This window comes from Mustela lutreola, chromosome 12 (genome assembly GCF_030435805.1).
Source record: "Mustela lutreola isolate mMusLut2 chromosome 12, mMusLut2.pri, whole genome shotgun sequence".
Taxonomy (NCBI): domain Eukaryota; kingdom Metazoa; phylum Chordata; class Mammalia; order Carnivora; family Mustelidae; genus Mustela; species Mustela lutreola.
The window spans coordinates 89,402,860-89,427,499 of NC_081301.1; the positions used below are offsets into that span (position 1 = coordinate 89,402,860).

Genomic DNA, 24,640 nt, shown 5'->3' on the forward strand with positions numbered 1-24,640 from the left:
CCCGTGTCCTCGCACGCCCACAAGAACACCTGCCACCCCCATCTTCCAGATGGGAAAGCTAAGGCTCAGGGTCGTAAGGCCAGTGACAGACAGAAACAGGCTCAAACTGAAGTCTTCTGATCCCAAAACTTGGTGTTCCCTCTACAGAACCACTTAACCATAGACAGTGGAAATCAGAGGTCCTCACAGCCTGTGCCCTTCCTCCCCTTCTGGGAGCTTCCATGAAGAAGGCAGAGAAGGGGGGTCGACAGAAGGCCTGATATTTATGGTAACCCCAGCTGTGGAATAGTCCCTTTCCCTTATCCTTCCCATAGAGTCAACAGATTAGCTAAGAAGGGGGTGCAGCGTCTTCCCTGAGATGAACCAGCAGGTCGATGTGGGAGCTTTGGTCTCATTTCCTGAGGGCACATGAAAGCTGTAATCCACTTACATGTTTGCAGAAATGCCACAGGGGAACTTTCAACCCATCTTAGGTCGTTTTTACAAAAACCTCAGGAAGCCCCAGAGAAGAAGCACTTTGCTATTCTGTGCGGACCCTTCTAGTGAACACGCCGGTTCCTAACACTGTGGGGTCACAGACCTCCACTTTCCAAATTTCAGTGTGCTTCATAATCCCCTAGAGGACTTGAGAAAACACAGACCCTTGGGCTTCACCCGCCCACCACCCCCACTCTCTGATTCAGCAGATGCAGGGGGGGCCCGAGGATTGTCTTTCTATCATAGTCCCAGGTGATGCTCATGCTGCTGGTCCAGGGCCCACGGTTTGAGGACTATCACGTTAGGGAATTTAGTGAAAGCTCTAGACCTCCTCCTCTTCCTCCTCAGGTAGATACCAAGTTGCTCATGGGAGTTTATGAGTTCTTGAACTCCGGCAAGCTGGTGCGAGCACTGGTGAGTGGTTTGGTGTTGGAGGAAATACGGGAGGAAATATTCAATGAATGATTTGACGTCACTTTGGTGAGTCAGTGAGGACCTGCATGGAGGGCACTGCGTCTAGGATGCGTGGTGAATCAGGTAGGAGCTGCTCCTGGAGGACTCAGAAGGGACACTGCCTACTCGGGGTGAGTTGTAAGAAATTGATTAAAAACCATTTAAAGTATTTGCAAAGCTGTTACAGGCTGCGGCTAAAAGGCTTCTTAAAATATTGGCAATTGCAAGGAAATGCCATTCTCTGATATATGCAATTCATATTTAGTCTCATCTTTTAGACTCACTTTTTAATTGCAATACAATATAGATGGGATCAAGTTTACCATTTTGACCATTTTTAAGTGTATAATCCAGTGGTGTTAAGTATGTTCCATGTACTTAACATGTATGTCACCACGTCCTAGCTCCAGAACTTTCTCTTCTTGCCAAAGGGAAACTCTGTTACCCTTGAAACAACTCTCCTTCCCCTGTTCCCCAGCCTCTGGCAACCACCTTTCTACCCTCTGTCTCTATGAATGTGATTGTTCTCGGTGGCTCGTGAGAGTGGCATCACACAATATTTGCCCTTTTGTGAATGGTTTAGAATAATTCTTAAATCTTAAAACAGTTAGAAAATGTAGCGATAATGCCCCTAACAATAAATGGAAAATAAACTAAAATAAAACTTAAAAAAAAATAACGCATAAAATCTTCATCTGTGGGCTTACCAGAGTCCTCCTTTGCTGACCACTGTGACTCGAAATCTATTTGTTAATGCACTGTAGGCCCAAGGCCCCTCTGGCGATGTGGATAGACTCCTTTTCCTCTCCTGCCAGGTGACTCTTGCTCCTAGCACTTCCAAGAACCCTGTCATCTTGACGGCACCAAGGCAGAGCTGGGTCTCCAGCCCCAACCTCATCTTTCATTCATTTATTCAACACAGCCTAGGTGCCAAGTCCTGTTCAAGGTGCAGGGATCTAGAGGGGAAGCCAGAGTCCTTACCCTCCCCTTCTGCCTCTTAGCCTGGAGCTTCCCCTGGAAACCTGGAAACTCAGTGAGATACACTGTGTTGGTTCGATTTTGCAGAGGACGACTTTTAACCGTGTTGATGGGAATCTTTCCACGAGAGCCTCAGTCCTGTGCCTTAAGCACAATGTGGCAAACACAGTTTAACCTTCCCTCTATGACCTAGGTCTGTGTTGCACTGTAAATATTGATTTGCTCTCCCACTAAATGGCTCTGAGCAGAAGCGTGTAATTCCGCGGGCTCTGCTGCTATAGCTCTCAGCTTTTAAGGTGTCTTCATGTCCCCTTTTTATCTGCTAGCTCGAGGAAGATCTAAGGAGAGAATCAGATAGCCTAACCCTTGAAAGCCAGCTAACTTGGCTGAAGACGGATGGTGACAGAAGGGAGACTTGGGCCCTTCCATATGTCTCTCTACTTCTAGATATTTAGAATTCCGATTGTTTGGTTGGGCCTATGGCCATGAGAACAGGGAGGACCACACTTCCCAGCCTCACCTGGAGCTGTGCATAGCCGCATGACTAAGGGCTCGCTAATAAGATGGGAATAGAATGCATCTTCAGGGAGGTGTTCTTAGGGAGTGGGTGTGTCCTTCTTTCTCACATGCTTCATACATGGATGTAGTAGCTAGAACTCCACCTTGAACCGGGAAGATAAAGAAAACACATCTGGGATGGTGGAACAGAAAGCTTGAAGCTGTCTAGTCTCACATAACTGGTACTCTCATACCACACAGGATCTGGATTTTTATGGAAAATAGAAATGAAGGTATACCTTGTTCGTTCACTCTTAGTTTGTGTCTTCATTACTTGAAGCTAAACCTCATTGTAACGAATACATAGATAAATTTGATGAAAGGATTTAGATGCCTTGAAAATAAGTATGTCCCACATCAGTGGTTAAAATAATTTGTCAGCAGGGGTGGCTCGGTTGGTTGAGTGTCTGACTCTTGATCCCAGGTCAGGTCTCGATCTCAGGCCATGAGTTCAAGCCCTACATCGGGCTCCATGCTGGGCATGGAGGTCCACTGAAAAAAAAAATTGTCGTCACAACTCCAACATATAAATAGATAAAAAGGGGGGTGCCTGGGTGGCTCAGTCGTTGAGAAGCTGCCTTCGACTCAGGTCATGATTCCAGGGTCCAGGGATCAAGTCCCATATCGGGCTCCTTGCACAGCAGGAAGCCTGCTTCTCCCTCTCCTACTCCTCCTTCTTGTGTTCCCTCTCTTGCTGTGTCTCTCTGTCAAATAAATAAAATCCTCAAAAACAAACAAAAATAGATTAAAAGGAAGTGGCTCTGATTGGGTGGAGGTATGCGGAGCCCCCTGGCTCAGCTGCCCTTCCCCTCTACCAGGACTCTGAGACAGTTCTTAGTATGGATTGCTAAAGAACACAGTTTTTGGAAAGTGGTGTGTGTGACCTTAAGGTCTTTTCCAAAGCTCAGATTCTGGGAGGTAGTAGAGCCGTCCTTCAGACCACCCTGACTGTTGTGTTCACCTTGGGATGCCTCCTTAAACATCTTACATAATCATTTACCACCAGCCCATTGGATCCGGGGTATCTGATGTCCCTGTGAATATGACCAGATTTAGCTATAGGCTGGGGAGCTTTTAGCAACTTCAATCATTTGGAAATAATCTGGGAACCCATGACTAAGCAAAAAATACTTGTGAATATGAAGGAACACAGTTAGTATCTATCCCATACCCTTTATTGCAGAGGCTTACTGTCCGACTGCTGCCAGTGGACATAAAATGGCATACGAATTAGAGCTCCACTAAAATACTTCTTGAAAGAGTGACATACATAGCCCCAAGCTCCGAAGAACAGGTTGAACTAGGCAGTTTCAGAGGTCTTTGCCATTCTATAACAAACTGTCATTCTATTAATAAGCAGGAAGGCAGAAGTTGGGAACTAGGTAGATTTTCTTTAGCATGCTTTGAAGTTCCCCATAAGTACAGATTCCCATGGAAACCAAAGTAGAAGAGAAAAAGGAGATTTAAAATAGTCAATATTTAATTATTTAAATACTCCCTGAAAATGTTTATTTAAATTATGTGTTACAAGTATTAAATATTAGGGGTGCCTGAGTGGTTAAGCCTCTGCCTTTGGCTCAGGCCATGATCCCAGGGTCCTGGGATCGAGTCCTGCATCAGGCTCTCTGCTCAGCAGGGAGCCTACTTCTCCCTCTGCCTCTACCTCTCTCTCTTTGACTTTCATGAATAAATAAATGAAATCCTTAAAAAAATTAAATATTAGAGAAGTTTTCCTTTGACTCACTGCCTGTTTGCTGTTTCGTGTTAGACCTTGGGCAGAAAGGCAACATGATAGACAGGACCTGGGCAGTCAGGGGGAGCTTTAGTACAAAGTTGATTTGAGTCTCCGTTTTCCATCTCCTTGTTGTTCAGACCATCACCTCAAGAGTGAACTGTAACAATCTATGGTTGGGGAACATATATTTTGCCATTAATAATACTCTTCATTATCGTCATGAATTGAGTATTAAGTACTTCATACCACATTTCTCAATTAAGTCTTACAATTACATTGTAGTTGTTAATATCCCATCTGACAGGTGAGGAAATTTATGTCCAGAGAGGTGACTTGCCTTACTAGGGACAGCAAAGCATGCTTCTGGCCTCTTAGCAGACTCCAACAGCACTCCTAACCACTTTTTCCACACCAGGAGGTCCTCCACAGTTGTTGGGGGCAATACCTGGTCAACAGAAAAATTTGGAAAATGGTAGGTGGAAAGCATTTCAAAACTCCTTGGGCCATCAGTTGGATGAACCTCTCCATTAGTGTTTTTTGTGTTCACCAGGAATCCCTAGACATGTTATCATTATAGATCATTATCATTCCTAATCATATCATAATCCTATAATCGTATCATATTATGCACAACTTATAGTCACCACAACCACCCTCCTCTAGGACCTCATCTAAATAGTTCTAGGTCATTCCTCTTCCCTTCACCCACTCTCTGATTCTTCTCGCAGCCCTTGGTTCACCCTTCACCTGATCTCTCTCATGGGAAATAGTAATTTGGATAGATAAGGAGGGCTGATGGCCGAAGGGCGAGTTAGACCTATTGGCTCACCAGAGATGGGAGCCCGAGACCTTGATTATACCCCCAGTTCCTTGCGACTCCAAGTGTGGCATGAGGGTCCGTAGCAGCAGCACCGAGAGCTGGGGAGAAATGTAGACTCTGGGACCCCACCCAAACACACTGGTTCAGATCCCGCATTTTAAAGACAACCCCACCCCCAATGCCTGCGCAGATAGTTTTAGGCATTAAAGATCAAGAAGCAATACCGTTGTCCACAGCTGCAGCCATGCTATAGCGTAGATCATCCCAGAGGCTGTTGACAAGGGGCAAGGGTGGGCAGAAGCTGTGAGGAGAAGACCCAAATCCTGTGGCCCAACTCAAGGCTGTGATACATCAGTGAGAGGAGAAGGCAAGGCTTTCTCAACGGAAATAAGAATCATCTCCGCTTTGGAATCTGCAGACTCTGACACCCGGGGGGTCCAACACCTCTATTACTGTGCAAATGCAATAAAACCACATTTGGTCCAACTTGGAAATTATTATAGACAGTTAAATAAGAGTGGGGTAATCAAGGTCAGGAAAGTCATTTAAGAGAGCTTCACCGAACAAATTTCTTTTCCTAAGTCATGAGTCCTTGAGGGAGGAAAAGAGCTGATGAAACAAAAGGTTTCCTTTTAGAAAAGTAATTCTGTATTGTTTATTTGCTTAATATGTTTTTTGGTTTTGTTGGATTTTTTTTTTTTTTAAAAGCCTAACCCTCTTATCTACTGTGGCTTTCATTGGAGCCAATAGGAGTGTGAAAGAATTGACCTCATTTGTAATTTCTTTTCAGCAAATGGTCAAACCTTTGTTTTCTGTTCCATTGTTCTCTAAACTGGTGCATGAAAATAATGCTTGTGCTTCAGGCCTGTGCTTGCGCTATTAACCTCCTGTAATCTCCTGATGTGCATGGTACATCCGTTCTCCACTTGCACATAACCTCAGCTGCTCACTCTCTGGGTCTCCTTCATGGTTCTCCTGGCCCCTTGTTGATGGTTGTCTGAAAATTCATACGGTTATAATTCCATGACTATTTTTTCAGTTAAACTGGGTGGGATCTGTGCAAGCGAGATATCACACGCTGAATTTTTTTTCCTCCCAAAGCAACCTCATATCTTATATGCATGGAAGTGCAGTTGCTGTCTTAAAAACCGGTTCTAAAAGAAAAAATGTCATGCCTCCCTGTGATTACAAATGACTAGACAAAGATAAGATCAAGTGTATTTATATCAGCTTCCAAATATTACAATAAGAAGAAAGAAATACAGTCTGTTACTTGACTTTCAGTGGATAAGTTTTTAAAATATAATGGAAATGCAGACTCTTGGCTTTGTATTTTAAATACTTTACCTTTGGAAAATACTATGATATCATGAGGAATGGACACTGCAGTGCCAAAGGTTAAGGTCTTCTGACAGTGATAAGTACTCTGCAGTATTTGAGTGACTGCATTTCTTATGTGGCATAATATCACATGTTATCACATGGTTGCAGATGCCTTTCTCACTTTACCTCATGTAATAGAGTAAAATGACATACCATCCCTATGTGTGTAAAAAGCCTCGGGCCCCAGGAATGGAGGGCACTCATATTTATGGTTTGGTTTTCAGTTTTGACTATTTTAGTCTTAACAGTATGAAGAAAAGCTTATCTAAGAAACCACTTTTCTTTGGACCCACAAAGCTTACGCTTTGTGGGTCCATAAGAATGAAGGAAGATATCATAAAATACTGTAACAGTAGGATGTGGAGTGACTTCAATTTCCTGTTCAGTATGCTAATGGAGGTAATTTAGGTAAATTGCTAATTATTGAAAATGATGAATATATCTAGGGAGGGAGAGAGGGAGAGGAAGGGAGGGAGGAAGACAGGAAGGAGAGACTTAGACAATACAAGCAAGAAAATATAACCCAATCATAATGCATTCTATAAAATTGATTTCAGCACCAATCAAGTAAGGTGAGGACACCTATCCCATCAAGGACGGTTAGGGAACATGAGCATGGATGGAGGACCTGGCTTGTTGGTCCTGGTGCATCTGGTTGATGGCTTGGGTATTGGGCGTTCAAAAGAAATGGCAGGCGTGGTCCTCTGTTTTGAGGTGTGCACTTAATTGAAGAGATAGGACATCTTATATATGAAGATACTTAAGAATATTGGGGGGACATCTACTTCTGAAAACATAAAATGTTCTTCCACTGGAAGATTTTTATATGAACTATGGACTTAGGAATCCGTAGGAGCAAAGTACAAAAGAGACCTAGAACAAAGAGGAGGAAAGAAGAAAGGCGTGTGGAGGGAGCGGGGAAGTACGGTTACAGGAAACATTGGGATTGAACTCAGAAGCTCTATTTTGAAAGCATTTAGAAAGAGGGAGCCTACCAGGCAGTGCCTTCTGTCCTTCTGGACCCTGCCTTGGATCACATGCGATTGTTAGCTCCTCTCACAGTCTGGGACCTCCATGCAGGGCCTCTTGGAGTCACGGCAGTGATGGGAGAGGGTCTTCATAGGTCTAGGTTTGCTCTCAGCAAAAACTTCCTGCTGCAAGTTCCCAGTGCTTAGGACTTCGGTCTGAATGTTGAGTTTGGAGCCCAATCCGGAGATTAAAATATGCCGAATATTCCCTGTGCTGTTTAGCTGTCTGTAGAGCATAGCCGGCCGAAGGACCTCACTTTCATCAGGTACCCAGGTGTGTCCCCTGCCCACCTCCACCTTGGAGAGGTGAGGCAGTGGGGGTCCGGGCGGGAAGAAACCAGGAGAAGCAGGGCGTATGCACTTGGCTGGAAGAAGACTGACACAATTAATAGACATTAGAACATGATTCTCTGTCTGGATATTGAGGGTGATTATTTCTCCTTCATTGTGTGCAGCATCCTTTTGAGATCGTTTGGGGAGGGATTTTGTCAGACTGGAGAATTGTGATTAATGAGGGAGGCCTTGTGGAGCCCGTCTGTGTGAATGCATTATCCTCAGTTGCTTTCCCATCTGTGCGCTCAGATCGCTTGGGGCCAGAGCTGTAAGGCCCTCAGAGCTGAGCTGGTCCGTTTGGATGACGAACAAACAGACCCAGAGAGAGTGAAGGGCTTACTCTCTGGCTCGCAGGGAGTCAGGGGCAGCACCAAGGTCTCCTGGGTCACAGCTTCCTGTTCCTCTGGCCACACAACACCAGTCCATTCCCCACTCAGCTCAGCATTTCTAAAAATGTCTAAAATGAAAAGATAGGGTTCCCTTCCATGGAGAACTCATCATCTGGGTTGGGGGAGAGAGAGATTGGTAGCACAGCTCATCACTTTTTTAAAAAAGTAAGGCAGGAATGAACTCAGGCATAGAAACCTAGCAAAGAACATGGCGCCCTCCCAGGAGCCCTGGTGCAATTGGAGTGGAGGCTTCAAGGTCTAGCAGGGGTGAGTCCTAGGAAGAAAGAGGAGAGCCCCATCCAGAGAAGGGAGTAACGCGAGCCTCGCCACTGGTATCCTACCAAACCACTTCCTCATGACCCTCTGCTGAGAAGTGGTATGGTCTCCTTGAATCTAGTAACCTCATTTCTCTTAAAATTCAGGGGGGAGGTTGTGGCAGATATTTTGAATTATTCTTTTCTTATTTCATCTAGTGGAAGATTGACCCAAAATGTTTGGCCAGAGAGAAATAGGAAAGACAATCCCAGTGCAAACTACTTGAATCTGATTCCATCATGATCTCAAGTCTTTCTACTCATGATTTCAGCTCTTGTTTGGAAACGACTTGAGTTTTTGATGGACTACAGGATGAGTTTGTGACTTAATGTACTAAAGACTGCCCCCATAACCTGGAAGGACTGACTGAAAAGCATGAGGTAAGTGAGCTATGGACAGAAAGCTGTACGCCGAGACCACCCACCCCTTGTTTCTGGTGACTCTGTGCTCCTACTCTGTTCATGACGTACTATACATACCCCTCTGAAGAATGTTCTTCATCCTTGTGAAAGAGAAAGGTGAACTAGGGGGTCATCAGCTCCTTGTTAAATGGAACTATGGAATAAGGAGGTGAAAAGAAGAGCAAATAGTATGGTGGAAAGCCTTCTATGTTTGGGTCTCACCCCCCACCATTTTGTCTTTTCTCATGAGTGATAAAATCAAGCAACAAGCATTGACTGAACACCTTCTAGGTACAAAGCACTGTGCCGTGTGCTTTGAGGACGTAAGAACAAGATGCACTTCTCCTCTCAAGCACCTTATAATTTAGTTCAGGAGACACAAAACACTCTGTGACGGTCTCATGCCATATAATGTAGAACTCTACTATTTATTTGTTGATTATTATTATTATTATTATTATTGGCAAGTTGCCTTACCAAATCTGGCTTTCCATTTTCTTCTCTGTAAAATGGGGGTGCTACCTTACAGGGAGGGATGTGGTGAGATTATATGGGATAATCGATGTGAAGTATGTCACATGATGCCCGCTATATAATAAGTACTCAGGGGGTGCCTGGTTGGCTCCGTCATTAAGCATCTGCCTTCCGCTCAGGTCATGGTCCCAGGATCAGGGGATCAAGCCCCACATTGGGCTCCCTACTCAACAGGAAGCCTACTTCTCCTTCTGCCCCTACCCCTGCTTGTGTTCCCTCTCTCATTCTCTCTCTCTCTCTCTGTGTCAAATAAATAAATAAATAAAATCTTTAAAAAAAATAGTACATACCCAGTAAATAGTAGTGGTGTATCATTGTCATTGTGGTGTAGAGGAGTTAAGTTCTGACAACTAAGATCTGATGTCCACACGGACATCCATGCATAGATCTTCAACAGGAACATCAAACCTAACATGTCCAAAAATGGTTACTTTTCTTGTCTCATCATCTAATTAAATAGCATCACCATCTAACCAGTTGCTCAAAGACTTACAAGACATTGATTTGCTCCCTTTTTTCTTCCTTACTTTCTGACCACCTAGCAACTTTTGTCTGCACCACTTCTAAGAAATACAAAGAGTTTACCTACTTCTTTTCCACCTTCATTGCCTCCACTTTGATCCAAGGCACCATCATCTCTTGCCTCAACTACTGGCCTCTGCCTATTACACTTAGGCTGCAGGAGCCTTTTGTTCTCCTACTGTGACCTTTCTAGTCCTCCAATATGCCACACCCTTTTCCCCCTCAGAGCTTGAGCACTAGGTATTTGATCTGCTAAAATGTTCTTTCTCCCTCTTCTCTCTTTAGTAGCTTCATTGCTTGCTTGCTTGCTTGCTTGCTTGGCGAAGCAGGTCTCTGCTCAAATGTCTTCCCCACAGAGTCTTCCCTGACATTGTCTGCTGCCTCAGTCCCCACCCAGTACTCCCCACAGCACTCTATTTTGTACCTTCTGGAACACCTCATAGGTGCTATAGAAGAGGAAAAAAGCACCAGAGTATCTCACAGGATGTTTTTAGGCAAGAGCTTGAAAGTGGCTGACATCACTTTTGTGCATATTCCTTTAGCCAGAGTTCAGTCTAATAGACCAACCTGCCTGCAAGGGGAGGCTGAGAAGTGTGCTTTTCTGGTGTGTCCAGGAAAAGGAAGCAACATGGGGACACGTCATTCACTGCCACAGCTCACATAGCTGAGAATCCAAGTGTGCAGTTTCATCTAGATATTCAATGACACTGTCATCTTTTTGACCTTCTCCATCTCTGGATTCTCTTCCAGTTTGGCCACATGCTCAGAGAGACCCTCTCTCACGGAAGTAAGATGGACACAGAAGCTCCACATCTTGCCACCTACAGTAGTAAATAGTGAGAGTCTTTCCTGGAAGCCTCAGAAGTCTCATTGGGTCACCGTCCCATCACATAACTAATTGTTTTGACCAAGGGAATGTGACCTTAGAGCAATGTGTGTTCTCCATCCCAGGATTTAGAGATTGGGGAACCATAGGGGATCAAGATTGGGGGTGAGGTAAGATACCGAATGAACTCTGATGAGATGTGAGATGAAAGGATGCCAGTGGCAAAAATGGCACATATCCACTGCAACGGCTTATAGGATTTATTAACCAACACACTACAATTCTAAAGATTCCTCAAATTAGTTTATCTAAGGATCAGTGGGCCAAAAATCGTTTTGAAAAAAGATTTTTCTTTCTAGATACCTCTGTCAGCAATGGCCTGTATCAGAAGCATATTGTCCAGCCTCAACTATTTGCGAAAGTACACAGAAGTTCTTGATGCTTTGATTTGTCTTACTTTAGCCTACATTTTTTGTTGGTGAAGTATAAACCTGAGTGGCTTCATTCCAGTTAAGAGGTAAGTATTTTTAGATGTGAGTTGTAATGGGCAGCAGGGACTCACCTTAAATCACCCCACCTCTGTTGAGGTCACAGAAATTGCAATTATACGCATGATAAGTTTGAAAGAAGACTGAGGAACTGAACTAAGGTAGGAACAAGACCATCAGAGAGGAGGAACTTGTAGTCACACTGTTACTAGGATGCTATGGTGCACACTGAAATCATCTAGGATTATGATGCCAGAGAGGGACTCAGAACCCAAGAAATGAAGCCGAGGGTCACAGAGATTGTTGACTCAATGAAACGATATCAGGTGAGCTTCAAAGCAGAAGGGGTTTTAGGGAATAAGGAGACAATGTGTGGAAGCAGCGTCAAGTAAGGAAGATACCCACTGTTCTTCCTGGTCTTGCTGTAGTAAAAAGGGACAGCCACCATTTCGAAAACCTTAAAGAGGAAGCAATGCACTCATGAAAACATCAAGTTGTGGCTAGAAGAAGAAGATCAAGAAAAATGTTCAGCCAAGAAGTTGACTTTAAGATCTTCTGCCCAGTTTACCATGATAGTAGCTCAGGTATGGGCTGGATCAAGGAAGACCCTTGTGTCAGTCAACCAGAGACCGATTTCTGTTGATGTGCCCTCCATTAAGTTCAGCAGATACTGAGCAAAGCAGACACAATCCCTGTCCTCCATGGGGTTTACAGTCAAGTGGAGGAGATAGACATTAAATAATCAGATAAAAATCTGAATATGAATAGAAACTTTGATAATAGAGATGTGCAAACATTCAGGGCATAATACAGGGAGATCAGATTCTGGGCTGATTCTCCACAGGTAGGGGTAAGAACATTCTCAGTGTCAATCTGGATACAATTGTACAGTGCTCAGTATTAAGTATGGTAATGACCAAACCCTAGAATTATAGTTCTCTCTCTTTTTGGTGGCTATATGTGGGTGGGATGTTGAGTGATGATCCCAAATGCTTGCCTCAGCAGAAATCCTATTGAGCACCCACAATAAGGGTTCAAGAACCCCATGACAGTAGGGGAAATTTCTCGAGCCAGACAGTCAGTCATCATGGTAGGGTTCCATCAAGAAGCTACAAGACAGTCATATACATGGGTGGACCATCCAGAAACAGACCCAATTTGGAAATGCTGGAAGAGGTTTCCTGCAGGTAGCATCACAAACTGCAGGCCTGTTTAAGACCATATGAGATGAGCAGGAGGAAGGCACATAGTCCCCAGTCCGAGTAGTATTAGTGCTCAGCAGGTGACCAGAATAGGCCTCAGGACAGGAATTAAACTGGGAATCCTGTCACCAGAGGTGGGCCATTGGTTGGGAGCCAAGTCTGATGAACAGGGAGGAAGCCTGCTTGTCAGAGCATTGAGTACAGGTCAGAAATAGTCAAGGGGATCTGGATACTGAACCTCGGATGTCAGACTAGTGCTCCAGAAATCCTGCCACCCTCCAGTCAGAACTGTCGTGGGGACCTGGCTAGGCTGAGCCTGCAGCTGGGGTCAGATGACATCATTGAGACCCATGGAGGTGGCATCAGCCTTGGAACCAAGCCAGGACTAGATCTGTTCTGAAGTGTTCCTCTTCTCTCCAGGTGCTTCAGCCTAGGGCAGCCTGTTGCCCTGGCAGGGATGGAGGAAGGGTCCACACCCCTTCCCTTGTCTCCCAGGCTCTTCTCTCTATCCCTTCTGTGTTCAGTCACAGGGCCCTGACAGGTTTGGGCTCAAGTAGCTGAGTTAGCTGAACTACTAGATGATTATGGTCCAACAACTATTTTAGTCTTTAAATCTTTCCCATCTTTTTTTAGTGTTTTAAGGAGCAGATACTTTTGCAAATGCAAACTTACCAGTTAGACATGGTATTATTACTAGCTCACATGTTATTATGTACTTATCTGTTTACTGGCACCATACAAAAGCGTCCAAGGACAGCAACTTTGTTTTCTTCACTACTGGATTCCCCAGTGACTAGATCCCCAGTGACTAGTGTCAGTCACAGGGTAGAGGCTCAATGAGTGAACAAACGTCAATAAGTGAATAAGAAAGGGGACATTCCATTCTAATGGGCTTGGATAGTTCAGTTCTGTTTATAGACATGTTATATCCAAATAAGATAATTCACAGATTTAAACGCGTTATCAGAGGATTTAATATCATAGACAAATGATGACCAGTTCGTCCTGGACAATAAATGACCATTCCCTTGTTTTCCTGGCTACCCCAAGATTAATTCCAGGTTTTATGTCAATTGAAACTTTGATCCTTTCTTCTTGCTTTCCTACAAGAGACAAAGAAAATGACCTTTGCTTGTTTGTATCTCTAACCAATGACTTCATAGGAAGGATGTTATTTCCTCTTTAAAATGGACCAACGGATCACGGACCCCGTTTGCTAAAATTCACTGTGTTTGTCCTGTGTTCCTGGTGCTATTCTAAACCATTTACATGTATCAGCTCATTTTTATAATAGTTGCATGTGTTGTAGTGATGATGGTGATGGTGATGGTGAGGAAGATGTTGATTACTACCTCCATCTTATATATGGAGAAACTGGGCTACGCAGAAGTTAGTAACTAGCCTGAAGTCACACTGGCAATCAGTAGAGGAGCCAGGAGCGTTCTTAACCACTAGACTGTATAGCCTATAAGATACCTGGAAGGGCTCCTCAGTAAACATGACACAAGTCTTCATTTACTGAGTGAGCAGAGGATAAATAAGACATGCTGACTGCCTCCTAGGCTTCTTGTGAGGATCAGATGAATGAATATATGCTAAGTACTTAAAACAGTATCTTCCACATGGTAAGCTCTCACCGATGTGAGCCATTTTCATCCACCACCACCCTTGAGGAGCTCATGATATTGGAGAGATGACAAACATGGAGATACATGCTTTCTATATACCTTCGTTTTTATCTGGGGTTGACCAATATTTTCTTTCACTGGCAGAAGTTGGGAGAGAAGGGCCAGTGACATTAAATGAAATTTAATTAGCAAATACACGAGAAGGGAGTATGACTCACTCCTGGAGAGAAAGCAAATCTTTGCCATTCTTCCGCTGACCTGACAGAAAAGCATTTTACAAGTGGGAAAAAAATGGCTGACATTTACTCAGTGTTCACCGTGTGCTGGACACTGTGAGTAGATGACGCCCTTGAATCCTCCCAATTATGTAGTATTATCCCCATTGGGAGGATGAAGACGTGGAAGCCTGCAGAGGCATGCGCTTGCCTAGGGTCCCCCAGCTGGCTAGCCACCCCCCAGAGCCAGTGCTCCTAATGATTCTACAACACCGCACATCCCAGTACTCACTGGTGAGAGAAGGTGGGTTTACCGCTATCTAAAGTTTTTATGAAATGCAGGGCATAGTCAGGATGGAAACCCTGGTAATTTTTTTAAACTATGTAATTAGAAATCTCTTTTCAGATGATTTTTTTTCTTTTAAATCTCATTCATTTGCTGGATAATTTTCTTGAGCTAACTCTAATAACACCATTTTAGTATAATTACTTGAGATATAGGAGCTCAAGATAGAATTCTTAAGAACGGTGTCTGATTGATGAAGGGTAATTTTGTAGCACAGTAATAGATTTAAAATAAATTCCAGTTGTCAAAACCATTAACAGCCAAGATTTCTATAGGGGCTGATTGTATGTGCATTTATTCGTTTGCCTCACTCATTCATTCACTATATATATATATATATACATATATATATATATATATATACAGAGAGAGAGAGAGAGAGAGAGAAGCAACGTAAGCCAGAGAAGAGAGTGACAGGCAGCCTGCCTAAAATGTGCAGAAATACCAAGTTTACATATTCCTTTATCTCTAAGTCTATAGTTCAGTTCGATGGGCGGATCCATCACCATCCCGTTGCATGATTGGCAAGTGTGGAGAGGGACGGGTCCCACCCGTGGTAGAGCTGTGTGAATGTCCTGCAAGCAGGTTGGAAAGTGCCTGTTTTCACTTCTGTGTTGTACACGGGGACATTGATTGAGGGTAAATGTCATGTTAAATGTTCTTACCAAAACTAATCCCCTGCCCAACAAAAAGACTTTTTTGTTTGGACCCCTGCAGTATCTAAAAGGGAGAGCTTAGCTATTAAAGGGCCTTCCACAGATGCTTTATCTTTCTTTGTATCTGACCCTTTACTTCAGAAGACAAATTGTGGCTCTCCTTGATCTGTTAGGTGCTAGGCTTAGATGCCTGTGGGCACTTAGAATAGGTGCATCTGTTGGTGAAAAATGTAGCCTCTCCTCTCCCTCTTAAGTGAATCACTTGAACATCCCTAACGGAAGGGCCTCAGGCCTTTCCTAAGAGTCACATGGAGCCATGGCACATTTTATCTATTTGCAAAAAGCTACTGTGTCCTCAAGAAGATACCTAATACATTGGTCCTCAAGCCGAGACTCCTGTTACCAACCGCCTGGCCCATACTGGGCTGCCGGCCCCAGTTGCCCAGGTCACCTTCAACGCCCTCACGACATTTCTGAGAGAGAATCCAGGCCCTTGTCTTCACCTTCGGATTACCCTCAAGGAAACTGAGGCTCAGTGGTTGAGGTGACTGGATCAGATTGTGCAGCCGGGAAGGAAGAAGTGGGGTTTGCCTTCATGTCTGCTGCCCCCCAGGGTCCTCTCTGTGGGGACTACTTATACCCTAGGGGATGGCCAGCAAGGAGGAGATGCAAGAGTCTTTCTCTGTTCATTAAATATTTACCGGGTGCCTACCATGTGACAGAAACTAGTCTACCTTTTGTCCTAAAACCAGATTTCACAAGGCAAAAACAAGACAGTCCTTAAAGTGTGGGAGTTTCATGTGGGTGGGTCCCTCTCCACCACACACACCTGAAGACAGTCTCTTGGCCCAACAGAATAACTTGCCCCCTTGCATCGTGTAGCCTCTTGGAAGCAGTCAGGACTCTTTGTTTCTTTCCTTCCCACAGAGACGTGTGGTGAGCTAAGCTTCTGGACGCACTAAGGTAAATGTCAAGGATGTTTTCTCAGTGAATCTTACTGGCTGGTCTTATTTTTACTTGCAGCAGAAATAATAGCTCTGGCCATGCGAACGTATAATCCTGAGGTGAGGAAATTGCAGGGCAGGGCTACGGGAAAAATGCATTTTGACACTCTTCCTTTGACTGATACCATTTATGTGGCCTCTGGCGAGCCTGAATTTGATGCAGGTCAGATGTCCCAGGAAATTATAATACCAGAAAAAAGGTGCCCGGAAATGATGCTGTGCGGGGGGGGAGGGGGTGGATTTCAGTGGCGCCGTTGACTGGGGCCATCTTTGATCCCTGTCACCTGCTGCTCAGGACGTGGGTGACTATCAGTTATATAAGCTCTCAGAGGCTCAGAGAAGCATGCCAGAGAGGGATCCAGGTCAGGATATCCATTCAGCATCTGGAAAAGCAATTGAGCTATTCAACGTAGGGACAACTAGTCAGCTCCTAATGGATCTTCGTTTTACTTAATTTTGGGAACAAGACCCATAAAGCTGCCCAGGCGACACAGCCAGGGATCCATGGGTGGATATAGTGGGAGCTGGAGGTGCCTCATGTAGCCCCAGGATTCTGTCATCGCCACTACTGGGCATCACGTGCAATACCATTCGGTGGAGCGAAAAGCATTTCATGCTCTTGGTTTTTCAGAAGAGGCCTGTCAGCAGGTTTTCTAGGGCAAAAAAAATACCTTGTGCCATAGTCACACCTTGTGCCCTTCATTAAGGGCCCTATCCAATGTCATCCCGCTGCAAAGAGGAATCCAGGGCTTTGCTAGAATAATAGGATATGAATCACTACCAGTAGGACTCATTACTGCAGACAAGGAGGGTTGAGCGGAGCTTCCTTTACGCTTCATGCGAAGTCTGTCTCCTTTTCTCCATATCGGTTCTCTGTCCTGAGGTCGGGCCCAGTGAAGAAAAGGTTGTCCTTTGGTGCTCTGATCAGAATGAAGGTTTCTAGGACTTCACTCAAAGCAAAATAATATTTGTTGTGCAAACACTCAGTGCTAGGCATTGTGCTAGAAACTTCCCCAGTATATGCCCTTGGCAGACATTTCTAATTGACAAGTACATTCATCCATTCAGCCTGAATTCAGGCTCAGATCCTCCGTAAAGGAGCATCAAGGGTGGCTCAGTGGGTGAAGCATCTGCCTTCAGCTCAGGTCATGATCCTAGGGTCCTGGGATGGAGCCCGGCGTCAGGCTCCCTGCTGACAGAGAGCCTGCTTCACCTTCTCCCGCTGCCTGCCTTTCCCCTTGCTTATGCGTGCACATGCTCTCTTGCTCTCTCTCTCTCTCTCTCTGTCAAATAAACAAATAAAATACATTTTTAAATTACTAAAAAAAATCCTCAGGAAAGGGCTCTTGACAGCCATATTTGATCAGTGGGGTTTGTCCCACATGCCTGTGCCATCCAGGTATTTTTAAATGATTTCTTCAAAGACAGAGACCATGGCTTCCCGTCTCCTCACGGATGCTTCGCTGTGTTCACTGCCCAGTAAAGAGTAAAGATCCTCTGTTAAATTAGGGCTTGCGTTTTGAGAATGGCACCCACAAGCAGATGTGGTTATTTTTTTTTAAGGAAGTGGAGAAAAAAATCCATCTGGGGCTGCAGATAGCCCCAGCTCTGGGTCAGAGGCTGCCTGATACAGTGCAGGGTGCACGCTGTAAAAACCGCACTGTGGCTAATTAGCTTTTGAGAAATGGGATAGAACTGGGAAGAATCAAACTAGATCTACGACCAAACTGGCTTTTCTCTGTTTTCTCTCCTTCCCTCTCTCCTCCCCCACCGTCTCAGCTACCTCTCTTTTTGCGTCTTCTCACAGTGATGATGTATTTAATCAAGATCAACAACTTTTCTTTGAATACCGTGATAGGCTTGATAAGACATTTAGCAATATCGGTTTAAAAGTCAGACTGCCAGCTTTAGCCCTCCCTTTCTTCCCTGACAAGCTGTGGAGCCTTGGCCAAATTGATTTCTCAAAACAGTACAATGGCAGCAGCAACCCAGAGCTAATACCAGCCTCACTACGTTGTGAGGACGGAAAGTGATTTCACCATTAGGTAGATGAATATAAAATACAGCCCCTGTTTATACTCTGATTGAGGAATTACATTGGCAAAATGGGAATGAAACAAAAAGGCAGATATTCCCCTATGGTTGGAGACACCATGAAGCAAACTGCTTACGCGGGAGCCTGTCATCTGGGGAACATGGTGTCCCTCACGTGTCCTCTGTCAGTGACGATCCAGACCTGCTCAGCATTTAGTACCATCCCTAGAAACACTACTGCCCTGGGTGGAACCCGGTGGTGCTCTCCGTACGGCATAGCTTATGCTCTGCTCACATTGGTCCCTGCATGATAGGTGGGGGGCGGGGGGGCACCATATCATGCTTCACATTAACAAACACTGAATGTTCTTGGCGATGCTTGGGATTTTTTTTTTTTTTTAAGATCTATTTACTTGAGAGAAAGGGAGCATGAGCTCCCTTTAGGTAGGGGCAGACAGAGAGAGAGAGAGAGAGAATCTTAAGGAGACTCCCTGCTGAGCACAGAGCCCAATGAGGTGCTTAGTCCCATGACCCTGAGATCATGACCTGAGCCAAAAATCCAGAGTCAGATGTTTAACCAACTGAGCCACCCAGCTGCCCCTAGCTGTACCTTTTTATCTACAAAAATCTCATTGAAACATCTGTAGGAACTAGAACTCAGCTATTTCTGGAACTCTGTTCCCTAATCCTCTTTTGCCCATTGAAAGAATGTCTTTCTATAAAGCGGTTTTTGTCACCTCCAGTTTTCTCATTGATTCATTGATGCCTCAATTCATCCATCCCTCCTTCCTTCTTTCCTTCCTTCCACCCATCCATTCAACAACCATTTAGTGCCTAATATGTGTTAACATGGTGGCAAGCGCCGCGTGTACCGATGGACACAAAAACACAGACTCTGTGCTCATGGAGCAGTATCATTGTTGCGACGTTCTGATAAAACTGCATTTGTTAACATACAGACATCCTCGACAGCGGACACAGTGCATTGCTGAGCTGGGCTCTGAAGCCTGGGCAGGGAAAGAACAGAGGAGGTCCCAGTCATGGCCAGGGGGGTAGGGGGCTCCCTGCTCCCATAAAATCCACCATGTCTTCCTTGGTTGGCCTCTCTTCTGCATAATAATATTCCCAGTTGTAGACAACTGATTTCTCAATCTTGGTAAAGTGTATAGTAAAATGATTTTTATCATTGTAATAAAATTAAATGAAAAAAATTTTAATAAAATAAATTTTTAGTAACTTTGTGACTTCTAAAAATTTAAAACATATGAACTAAGTACAATCAATGGGCTTACTCTCAACACCTCATGGCCCCTTCTATCCAGAACTGCTGGGTGAAATTTAAAGAAAGGAGAAATCAATAAAAGTGAGAAGACTTCCAGAACCTCAGGCAAGGGATGGTCTGCAAATCAAGCCTCAAAAGATGATTAAAAAATCTTGATGCTAGATACCCCAGGCTTCCACACATAATCAGCACATTCCCACAAAGGAAACCACCGTGCAGCCAGGTGTGCTTGGGTTTGAAGCCGTAGGGTCTTCAAGGATCTAGGAAAGGCTCTGGTGTTTGGATTCTGTGTTCCTGGTGTATGGGCCAGGCTTCTTGCTTCTCAGGCCATGTTGGGCTTTGCCAGCGGCTCCCCTGACGCTGCAGCTGGGATGCTCTGATTTTGCTTGGTTGATTTAATTTCTCACTCTAGAGGAACAGAGTGCAATCAGTGTTTTCTAATTTGCCTCTAGACTCCTTTAACAGTTAGCTTCAGACTGCAAATCTGAGGCACTTCACTTTAGATCAGCTACAAGGTACAGGAGAGAGTGCTTACAGAGTCACATGGGACAGAAGGATTTCTCGCACTGGGCCAGTTCTGCCGATTGCCTAGGTAGCTGCCGTCCTGGGGGTGTCATGGTGGAGAAGTCCAGAGACGTGGATTCCAACTGTGTGACCTCGGGCAGCTCTCTCTCCCCTCTAGGACCTTATTTTTCCTCATCTGAAATATAAAGCGCTTAAATCAAAGTTTCCTCTACTGTGATTAGTTAGATCATTATAAGTGACTAAAAGATGAGCATTCTTTAGTTACTAGTCAGGTATTTTCATGGTCGATTCCATTTATGGGAAGTGATACCAGGTTTTCACAACAATGATCATTGTTTCTTTCATTTTATTTGAGTGACATTTTCCTGGTATAGTTTCTTCACTCTTAAGCTGAGCATGACTCCTTAGCCACCTCGTCCCTGTGGTCCTGAATTGTAAACCCTACAATCTCCTTTCCAGAGCCTTTGCCCTTGGTCTTTCATTTCATAACAGTGAGGGAACCTCTTCATATTGTGTGTGGGCTGTGCTGGAGTGAGCCCTCACTGGAAAACCACTCGAGTGTTTTAATGTGGGGTGGGTCCAGCACAGGGCTTCCCAACCATCACTCAGTCCCAAGCTGCCTTCGCAGCTGCTGCCATGTCTGTGTCCCATAGTCGACTAATAATCATTTGATATTTTCTTCAGACTGACTGGGTTTATTTTTCACTCAAGTAAAGTTTTTTGTGAAGTTCTTTTTTTTTTTTTTTAAGATTTTATTTATTTATTTGACAGACAGATCACAAGTAGGCAGAGAGGCAGGCAGAGAGAGTGGGGGAAGCAGGCTCTGCTGAGCAGAGAGCCCCATGAGGGGCTCGATCCCAGGACCCCGAGATCACAACCTGAGCCGAAGGCAGCGGCTTAACCCACTGAGCCACCCAGGTGCCCCTATTTGTGAAGTTCTTAAAAATATTTTTCAGAGTTACCTAAAATAGGAGTAAAACCAGTACCTCAAATATTGGGAATTAATCATGACCCTTTACACTGTTTAAACTTCAGTTCCCTAGGACTTCATAGGATTTCTTTTGCCAGAGTTTCAATAAGAGATCATTACATTGGTTTGTTTTGTGACAGGTTATCTACATAGTTAGAGGCTCTTAAAAAAATTTTTTTTGTTTTTTATTCTGGTTCTACTCTCCTGACGAAATTGGAAGAAAGGAAAAATTAAGGTTGGGGAGACAATCTCTATATTACAGCTTTGTAATGATTTATAAACATTAACCAGCTTGGAAATTTTCTAGAACTTAGTAGCAGAAAACAAAAAATACCAATTTAAAAATGGGCAAAGGACTTGAATAAACATTTTTTAAGAAAGACATACACATTGGCCAACAGGTATATGAAACGGTGTCCAACACCATTTTGAGTGACTGATCATCAAGGAAGTACAAATCCAAATCACAGTAAGATTTCACCTCACCCTTGTTAGAAGGACTATTATTTAAAAGAGAGAGAGAAAGAGAAATTAAGGGCTGGCAGGGTTGTGGAAAAGAGAGAACGCTTGTGCACTGTTGGTGAGTGCATATTGGTGAAGCCATTGTGGAAACAGTATGGATATTCCTCAAAAAATTCAAAGTATAACTACTGTATTGTCCAGCATTCCCACTTCTGGGTATATATATATATATCTGAAGGAAATGAAATAACTGTCTTGAAGAGATATCTGTACCCCCATGTTCATTCCAGAATTAGTCACAATAACCAAGACATGGCGACAACCTAAATGTCCATTGGTGGATAATTGGATCAAAAAAGCTACGTGTCTATATACAACGTATATATATATAGTGACTCACACACACACACACACACACACACAGACATTGGAATATTATTCAACCATTAAAAAGAAGGAAATCCTGCCATTTGTGACATGGATGGACCTTGAAGACATTATGCTAAGCAAAGTAAAAAAATTTTTGATTTTTCAGATCAAAAAAGAAAAATACTGTATAATCTCACTTACAGGTGAGATCATAAAAAAAGCTGAACCCATATAAATGAAGAGTAGAATGGTGGTTGCTCAAGGCTGAGGACTGGGGGAAATGGGGAAATGTAGGTCAAAGGGTATAAATGTCCAGTTGTGAGTAAGTTCCGAGGATCTAATGTATAAATGGCGATGATAGTTTACACTACGGTGTTGTCTGCTTGAAAGTTGTTGTGCAAATGGAGTACCAATGTTCTCCTCATAATAACAGCAAGCAGAAATTGTAATTAGGTGATGGGTGTTAACTAACCTTATTGTGGTAAACATTTCCCACTATGTGCATGTATCAATTCATCCCATTGTACGCCTTTTAACTAAAACAACATTATATATCAATTCAATCTCAGTAAAGGCGGGTGGGGAATTTTTCTGGGAGCTTTTAAACTCCAGATCCCTGTGCCCGTTCAATAAGTAGCAGTGGCCCCAGATGACCCTCAGACAGGTCCAGGGAATAAACCACATTTTGAAGTTCTCCACCTGCATGGAAAAGTCCCTTTTTAAAGACATTTGGTGGGGGAGGGGGAGATTTTTGTTTTATTAATAATACATTTACTTGGGAATACATAAATAAGTATATAAGCACATACAGAAGTATATAAGCAAAACAGACATTGCTGGTACTTTTTAGGAGAAAAAGTTTGAATGTCACCAATTCCATATTATCTTATAAGGTTTGAAAGAAAGTGTCATAAGTGGGGTCAGGGGAAAGGAAATGTCACTGGATATAAACGCAACACTCAGTGGTGTTTCTGAGCCATTGCATGGAGTTGTGGGAACTCCAGATTCACAGCCACCTCTCTGGCCTCTCTGGGCCAAAGCTATAGAACTGAGGGTTTCTTCCCTTTCCCCTGACCTCGTGGCAGAGGTGGCTCTCCAGGTGTAATGGTGTAGCATCAGAGCCCCAGCTCGGCATCTTTGAAATCAGCAGAAACAACAAAATTCTTCAGCAAGAATGCATTTTTCAGGGCAGACATTAATCTGAGCAATTGAGCTGATTTGTGGAGGCGACAGCCATCAACATGTAGAGCAGAGCCTGGGATTTCAAGACACAAAGCCCTTCACTTTGGCGATCAAAGTCTTAAGATGTTCAAAGTCAACAGTTCTACACTTTAAATTTTATTTTCTTTAAAAAAAAAATAAGATTGATGTACTAGGATGTTCCCTATAAATTATTTATAGTACCTCTCCCTCTCCCCAACCAAAAGGGGACTATAATAAAGAATCAATAGATTATACATAGAACATTTTACATAACAAAATACTGCATTACTGCTAAAATCGCATTTTTGAAGATAAATGATGTGGCAAAAAACCATTCAGGCAACCACCTTCTTGAGTGTCTACCATGTGTCAGACCCTGTGCTGAATGCTTAGGATGGATATGACAGCTCTGACCTTGATGAGCTTTCGGCCCAGTGGAAGAAAGAGAGGAGTAAACAGGCAAACACAATGCAGCAAATGCTCAGAATGGGGCACTTCCTATGGGCTCTGGGCCTCCTTTCCAAAGAGGGGAAACTGACCCAGACAAGAGGTCCTGAAAGATCACAAGAGCATAGACACTTGAACCAGTGGATGGGACTTGGCCCTAGTGAAGACCAAGTGAAGGGGCTTTCTAGAATGACAGTGGATGCTGGGGGCTGGTAGTTGGGAGCTGGGAAGGATGCCTTCCTGCTAGAGCTCAGGTGGCTGGAGAAGGAGTAGGAGGGGAGAGATGGTCAAACAGCAGTATGTCTCCTGGTGTCCAGTGTCCAGGAGCTCAGTACCCATATCCCATTTTGTGTCATCCCGTGACCATGCTAGAAAGAGACTGGGCAGGCTTCTGACCAGAAATGTCCAGCTCCAATGCCTCTGCTCCCAGCTCTGCCCTGAGCTGGATCAGGGGGCAGAGGTCCGATCATTTTCCTCATTTCTCACGTAAAGCAGTTCGGACATGGAGCCATGCAGAGTTATAATAACCAAAAACGGAAAAGGCCTCTGCCTCCCCCCAAAAGAGAATTCAATAAAAAAGTTATGTCCATTAAATGGCATATTGTGCAAGCATTAAGATGATAGTTATAGAAACTAGAAGCATGGGAAATTTTTAATGTAATAGATCTTTTTTCCAATGTAAAATGAAAAGGGTTCATTGTAGAAATTTGGACAATTTCAGAAAGATGAGTAAAGTAATCCTACCATCCACAAATAACTAGCATTAATATTTTGGTATAGTTATTTCCATGTGTATGTGTGTGTATGTATACACACAAAAATTAGGCTTGTAAATTATATAGTTTTTTGTCTTGTATTTATTACTTGACATTCTACTAAACACATTTTCCCTTGCATGCCATTACGTATTCTCAGAAAGTGTACATTTTAATGCCAGTGTAATCCATTTTACAGACAAGCATTTAAATGAATAAAACACAACACAAAATTGTACAGACTTTGTGGTTACAGCTTTATAAAATTGGCATAAGAAACACATTAATAATGCCAGGGTTAG

General features: G+C 43.7%; 1 protein-coding gene across 5 annotated transcripts in view; it reads left to right on the forward strand.

The window, feature by feature from the left end:
- APBA1 (amyloid beta precursor protein binding family A member 1) overlaps positions 1 to 24,640 on the forward strand; it is a 193,832-nt gene that overhangs the window by 54,888 nt on the left and 114,304 nt on the right. The gene's annotated exons all lie outside the window — the stretch shown is intronic.